Source organism: Phoxinus phoxinus, assembly GCF_949152265.1.
Source record: "Phoxinus phoxinus genome assembly, chromosome: 5".
Lineage (NCBI taxonomy): Eukaryota > Metazoa > Chordata > Actinopteri > Cypriniformes > Leuciscidae > Phoxinus > Phoxinus phoxinus.
In genome coordinates, this window is record NC_136880.1 from 31,507,167 (window position 1) to 31,514,274 (window position 7,108).

General features: G+C 36.2%; 1 long non-coding RNA gene across 1 annotated transcript; it reads right to left on the reverse strand.

Annotated features, from left to right (window-relative positions):
* Positions 1-1,455: 1,455 nt before the first annotated feature.
* Positions 1,456-3,179, reverse strand: LOC306999270. The gene is made up of 3 exons (XR_013797800.1): positions 3,111-3,179; positions 1,917-2,877; positions 1,456-1,808 (listed from the first exon to the last, which is right to left on the reverse strand). It is a non-coding gene; the product is annotated as an uncharacterized lncRNA (long non-coding RNA).
* Positions 3,180-7,108: the final 3,929 nt, after the last annotated feature.

Consider the following 7,108-nt stretch of genomic DNA (forward strand, 5'->3'; position numbering starts at 1 on the left):
TCACATCAGATGTCAAAGCTTTAAACCCTCCCTCTTCCAGAGATCTAAATGAAAGAGCAGATCATCAGATCTGGGTTGGTTTTATAGTCCACAGTGTCATCTTCATATGCTATAGTGCATAGCTCCCTCTTGTGGTTACTTACTAACTTGTGCAACATAAATGCTCGGAACACAAACAGAATGTGATCTGGATTCATTCCTCGAGCTTTGGTTGTTCTGTAGATCTATATATTCATTTTATGGTCCTGTACAGTCACCACAGCTTAGACACAAAAAAGCAAGTTAAATTGTATAAAACAACAAATAGTCAGTGGTTTGGAGAACATCCTAAGAGTGCAGTGTGTATGAAATGTGTTCGTTAAATGAATTTAACAAAATCATAATCTATACTCATACCACTGCTGATAGTTTTCACCCTCATATTATAGTATGAAATGATAATCTACCGTTAATTCAGATAGATTTATGGAAAGGAATTAGTTGTACACCTTCAGTTGTGTCAGGTTTTTGTACAGTATTCTAGTGTTTCCTGTGACTGTGGGCCTCAGAGCGCAGTAATACACAGCAGAGTCTGACACTTCAGCAGAGGAGATCTCCAGATACACATGTTTGATCTCTTTTTCTTTTCTAGTCTTAGTAGAGAACCTGGGATCTACCTCAGATGGCATAGTCTCTTTCACACCCTCCATTATAAGCACAAGATATTGAGGAGCTGATCCGGGATACTGACGGTACCATAGAAGTGAATATGCAGAGGAATAACTGCAGGATAATGTAACAGTTGAAGACACTGCAGAAAACTCTTCACTGCGGTCTGGTGTGATTTCATCTCCAAAACTCACACCTGGAAAAGAACAAAATAACATTTTAATTTTCAAATAGTTTTAGTTTTGAAATTGATTGATTACAAGGATTTGAATCAACTAATACAAGTTAACAATTATATAAAAATGTAATGTTACTTTCTTTGTCATTGTGAAAAAATAAATTTAGGATGTAGTAAATATTTGTACATTTTCAATTAAAAAAAAAATCATTTAGCATAAACATGCACAAATGCACTTACATGCCAAGGCAGAGAGCAGAATGACTGAATGAAGTATCATTGCACATGTGTGTGTCTTCACTACAGCAGGACTAAGCTTTGTGACAGTCTAGCAAATGTAACAAGATCGTCTGAGATGTTAAACTCCTCCCCTTTCATCATCTGTCTGTTTGATGCACCCCCTAAAAAAAAAAACAGTTTAAAAACAAACATTACATTTAATATGCAGTTTTTAGGACAGACTTTAAGTAAAATAAAATCATTAGATGAGCGGATTAAATGCACTTTGCACAGCACAAAATTGTTTTCAATTCTTAAATATATATATTTTTAATTACACAGTGGGCTTATTATTCCGTGGGATAGAAGTCAACAGCATGTGTATTTGCACTTTGTCATGTAATTGAGCACTTCCTCTGTTTTTGTATGAGTGTTGAGTGTGTTTGAGTCACAGTGGGCCTCAGAGCACAGTAGTACACAGCAGAGTCAGACACACACACATCCTGGATTGTCAGAGGAACTGATCTTGATGTGGAGTCCAATGTTGCAGAAAATCTCTCCTTAAAATCGGGCTCAGTAGTTCCTTCACCAAATGTATATTTATTAAGAATGAATGTTGGTGATCTGTTTGGTAGCTGTTTGTACCAGAAGAGGTACGGATTTGTAGAAGTGGTAGAATAATTACACTTTAAAATAACTTGATCTCCTTCACTTGCAGGCATTTCTCTATAAGACTGTTCAACCCTGTCCTGTCCCGAGGACACTGGAAAAAGAAAAAAAGTAAGTCATAGACATGAATTGTTTGCAAAGTAAACTTAAACATTTAATAACCTAAATTAAAGTAAATACTTTCATAAATTGTTTTGCTTACCATCATAATGTGCTATGAAACACAGGGAAATCAAAGCCCATCTACGCATAGTTGTTCTCTGTAAAAGAACAGAAATTCACTCAACAGTGCTGTCTCTTTCTCACTGAGATCTACTTTAATGTATCATGTCACATGATCTACTCGTATGAAGAGAGCAATTCTGACCTCTTGTGGATAAAGTTTAAAATTACTTAAAATGTGTTTTTTTGGGACCAAGAACAATCTTTCACAAAAATGTTTTTAGAGCACATCCTTGAACACATCCTCTTGATGTGTAAATTGTAAAGCCAGTTACTCACTGTATATACCCATGGGCATCATGCACCTGTTTTTCTTTTTTCTTTGCAGAAGATTATTATAAATTATCTGAAGAAGGTGTGCTTTGTCTTTGTGTGATGCAAATGGGTGATTTTTGCCATAATGTTTTAAACTAAACTAAACTAAACTAAACTAAACTAAACTAAACTAAACACTTTTCTACCTACAATATGCATGCATTTGTAGTTAATGAGGCAGCTTTGAATGGGCAAGAATATGAGGGGGTCTGTATATAATTCAAGATTTAAGGGTCCCATTTCTTCTGAACTGTGTAACACCGCTGTTTCCTTTTTTTGTACTAGTATGTTTTTGTACAGTGTTCTAGTGTTTCCTGTCACTGTGGGCTCCAGAGCACAGTAATACACAGCAGAGTCTGATACTTCAGCAGAGGAGATCTCCAGATCCACATGGTTTTGTTTTTCTTTTCTGATCTTAGTAGTGAATCTTTGCTCTACATCAGATGTCTTCACGTCTTTTGCACTGTCTGGAATGAGCACAAGGAATTCAGGAGCTGATCCGGGATACTGACGGTACCAAAGTAAAGACCATGCAGAAGAATAACTGCAGGATAATTTAACAATTGAACCTTCGGCAGCAAACTCCTGTGTTTTGTCTGGTGTAATAGTATCTCCATTACTGGAACCTGCAAAGAAAAGTGAAATAGTCTCAGAGGGTGCACACATTATCACTAAGCTGGTAAAATGTGAGCATTTCAGAAGTTCATTCACTTATATAGCACTTCAATATTTATTTAATATAGCCTACTTTAATATATAATAGCCACAAATAAGACAATATATATAATTATTAAAAATCACTTGACATACTGTACTTTATTGTGATAATTAAGGGCAGCATTGAAATGATGGTACTTACATACTAAAGCAGAGAACAGAATAACTGAATGGAGTATCATTGTGTGTGTGTTACAGTCTAAGCTTGAATGATCTTATGACGGTCTCTGTCAGGTTCAGTAAAACACTCTCAGATACGTTAAGCTACTCCTCCCTCCCCTACTGAGGAAAAGATAGCACATCTAAAAATCAGTTTATCACTGTCACACTGTTGCTTCATATGTTGCTTCATGTCACAAAGACAGCAAATCTTTTATCATTTTTTTTTTTAAGATTTGCATTTAATTTCATAGTGAAATTAATCTTTTTGAAATTAACAGGCGGGGGAGAAGAATGTGTATGTAGTTTTTTTTGTGTTCTTGTGTTTCCTGTCACTGTGGGCTCCAGAGCACAGTAATACACAGCAGAGGAGATCTTCAGATCCACCACGTTTGATCTCTTTTGTAGCTTTTAAATACAGATGAAGATCAGGCTCGGATTTCCTTGAATATTCAGTGACGAGTAAAATCTCAGGTTTTGTTCTGAGATACTGGCGATGCACTGGAGAGAGTTGACAGTGACACCAGTTGCAGGAGAGAGTCACATTTTCACCCCCAGCAACATGTTTTTCTAAAATAAATGGTTGTAACATTATCAGCCATAGCGTTTCTGTGAAAAAGCAATGGTTGGTGACTGTAGAAGCACATGATGATGATAGAAACTAAAACAGTCTTTATTTTTTATCCACAACAGAAAACTTACAGTAGGAGATCATTGGAGATAAGCTTGGATAACAACCATGTTAGGCATTCACATAAACAATACAAAATAAAGTGAGGAGACCTATTAGTTAACTAATGGACCTACAGGTGAACCAAATCAATAATTAACAACCCACTAAACAAGCTGGTACACACTGGGAAACTATAGGTCAGGGAAACAGAACCACACAACGAACAAAACATAATCCTGACAGTATGCGTGTCATAAAAAAAATCATTATACATTATATCAAACATTGTCATGCATTTTTGCATTAACAGTGAGCAGCACAGTTTGTTATTAATTATTTAGAATACATTTTCACTGCTGCTTGATCCAGTTGAGAGTTTATGGAGGATGTAAACTGGGAATCCACTGGTTTTATGTTGGTACCAATAAAGATAAGGGTATTACTGTAAGTGCAGTGAAGTGTAACCACGTCATGTTCAGAAGCTGTTTGAACTCTTGTTGGCTGATTAACAGAATCTTGTGTATTGCACTCTGTCAGGAAATATAAAAGAAAGTAAAGAAACAAATCGGTTTGTTTTCCAAGTGTATTCTGATTTAGGGATAAGGAGTAATTTAAACTAAACGCAGTTACTTTACAATGAAAGCTTTAGCATAGGGGAGAGCGGGGCACAACCTAACACATTTTGGTTTTGGCTCAATTATTTAAAAAATATAAATTTAAAAAAACTTTTTTACACAAGAAACATACACATCTCTGCTACAAATGAACACTTAAAGTTTTTTTCTAGGACCTTCCATTTTCGTACAGTTGCACTGAAAGTGACAGAAGTGCAAATGTTACAACTTACCCCATATGCGGGGTTAGTTGTAACACTTGTGTGCAACACACATAATTCAGTACTATTTTATCTGTATAGTTTGATATTGTTTGTACATCTGCATAGATAGATATCCATACATCCATCCCTCATCCAATCATCCTTCTATTATGGATCGATATCATGGATAGAGATATAGGAAAGGGCTGAACAGTTTTGCATGCAAAATTATTATTATTATTAATAGTAACAGTAAAAATAATAAAAACAAGCTTAAAATCACATTTTAAAGTGTTTATTACATGAAAACAGGCAACATTTTTAATAAATAAACAAGTGATCAATATAGTAAACAAATCCCATAGCCTACAATATTGTGAACACTTGGCGGCTTAGTTGTAACACTGTGTTACAACTAACCCCGCTGTGTAAAAAATATTTTAAACCTAGCTAACAGTTGCTAGGAGTTGCTGACATGTTTCAAAATGGTGCCATATTTTAGCCAACAAGACAGTGATTAAGGCAATATAAAGTTAGATTTGGTGACGTACACACACAACTCAGAAACAGAAAAATACGTATGATGAAAAAAAATACTAACATGGTGTCAAAACACTCTTTGTCCCGTATCTTCACAAAATATTACCAAAAATGTTCACAAATCCACGGGAGACCGTCTTCTGGCAGCGAGAGAAAAAGATCGTAAACACAACACGCGTGACCCTGAGTAACTACGTAAAAGGTCCGTGTTACATTTAGCCCCGCGTTAGGTTGTGCCCCGCGCTCCCCTAAGTTCTGCCAGGAAGACTCAATTACTACGTCACGTATTACCTTCACATCTATCCAATCATGTTCTAACACTTGCTCTATAAAAGTTCGGTACTTGAATGCTCTTTTAAATATTGCGCTACCGGGTTACTTACATCTACACGTCTTATGGCACTACAATGTTTACAAATGCAGGTTCTCAATTCTCTTGATGTTTCACCAACATACAACAATCCACATAGGCAATGTATAACATAAATGACACTGCATGAATTACAAGTGATGATACTTTTTAATAAATATATCCTTGCCTGGTTTTCTTTTATGCCTAAAATAATCTACTTCACAGGTGTTACCACATATTTTATTACATTTTGGGCTGGATAGATTGTGGTTTTGATTGTGGTTTTCTAGATCGGTTCAAAGTGAAAAGATCTTCAGGTTTTTGTACGACATGTTTCATGTTTTGTATCACTGGGCTCCAACTCTCAGAGCACAATAATATAGAGCTGAATCTGACAGACTTACATCAATAATAGTGAGTTCAGTGGATGAGTCTGATGTAGTCGACTGAAACCGAGGGTCAGAGGTGTCTGCAGCACTCAGGGATCGAGCACCTTTATACGTTAAAAACAAAAGGTCTGCATGTGGATACTGTCTGTACCAGTAAAGCCGAACATAATTGCTGGTTGTACTATATGAGCAGCTCAGCTTGACAGTTTCTCTTTCTTCTGTGATATTTCCTCTTTGTCTGGCTCAATATTGTCCCCAGACACCAAACCTGTGAACAATAAGCAGAATATAAAATTATTTTTGATTTGTCATAGCAAGGCTGACCAAAAACATTGCAAACACAAGACACAACGCAAACAGTAAGAATTACTAAAATAAGTTTGTTGAAACATTTGCATTTATTTTTATTTTCAAACCTTCATTTGCTAAATAATTAATGTACCTGTTCCCATGATTACAATGAGTAGAAAACACCTGTCCATGTTGAAGATCAGCAGTTCTTTGTTGAGGCTTTCGATGTTCTGCTGCACTGCTTATGAGACACTGAAGGACGTAAAGACACACATGAACTTCCTGCTCTCTGACACATACTCTCTGTCTGTCTGTCTGTCTGTCTGTATGTCTATCTATGTCTGTCTGTCTGTCTGTCTGTCTGTCTGTCTGTCTATCTATGTCTGTCTGTCTGTCTATCTATCTATGTCTGTCTGTCTGTCTGTCTGTCTGTCTATGTCTGTCTGTCTGTCTGTCTGTCTGTCTATCTATGTCTGTCTGTCTGTCTGTCTATCTATGTCTGTCTGTCTGTCTATCTATCTATGTCTGTCTGTCTGTCTGTCTGTCTGTCTGTCTGTCTGTCTGTCTGTCTGTCTGTCTGTCTGTCTGTCTGTCTATGTCTGTCTGTCTGTCTGTCTATGTCTGTCTGTCTGTCTGTCTGTCTGTCTATCTATGTCTGTCTGTCTGTCTGTCTGTCTGTATATCTGTCTGTCTGTGTGTCTGTCTTTCTGTATTTCTGTCTGTCAGTCTGTCTGTCTATCTATATATCTATCTATCTATATATCTGTCTGACTAGGATTTTTACAACAAATAACATTTTAGTATAAACAAATTTGGGTCAAAATTATCAGTATTTGCTAACATCTTTTCTGAGATATATAGACATGAAATATGTATGTAACTGTATTGTAATGTGAGTTTATTATTTGATGTCCTGTTT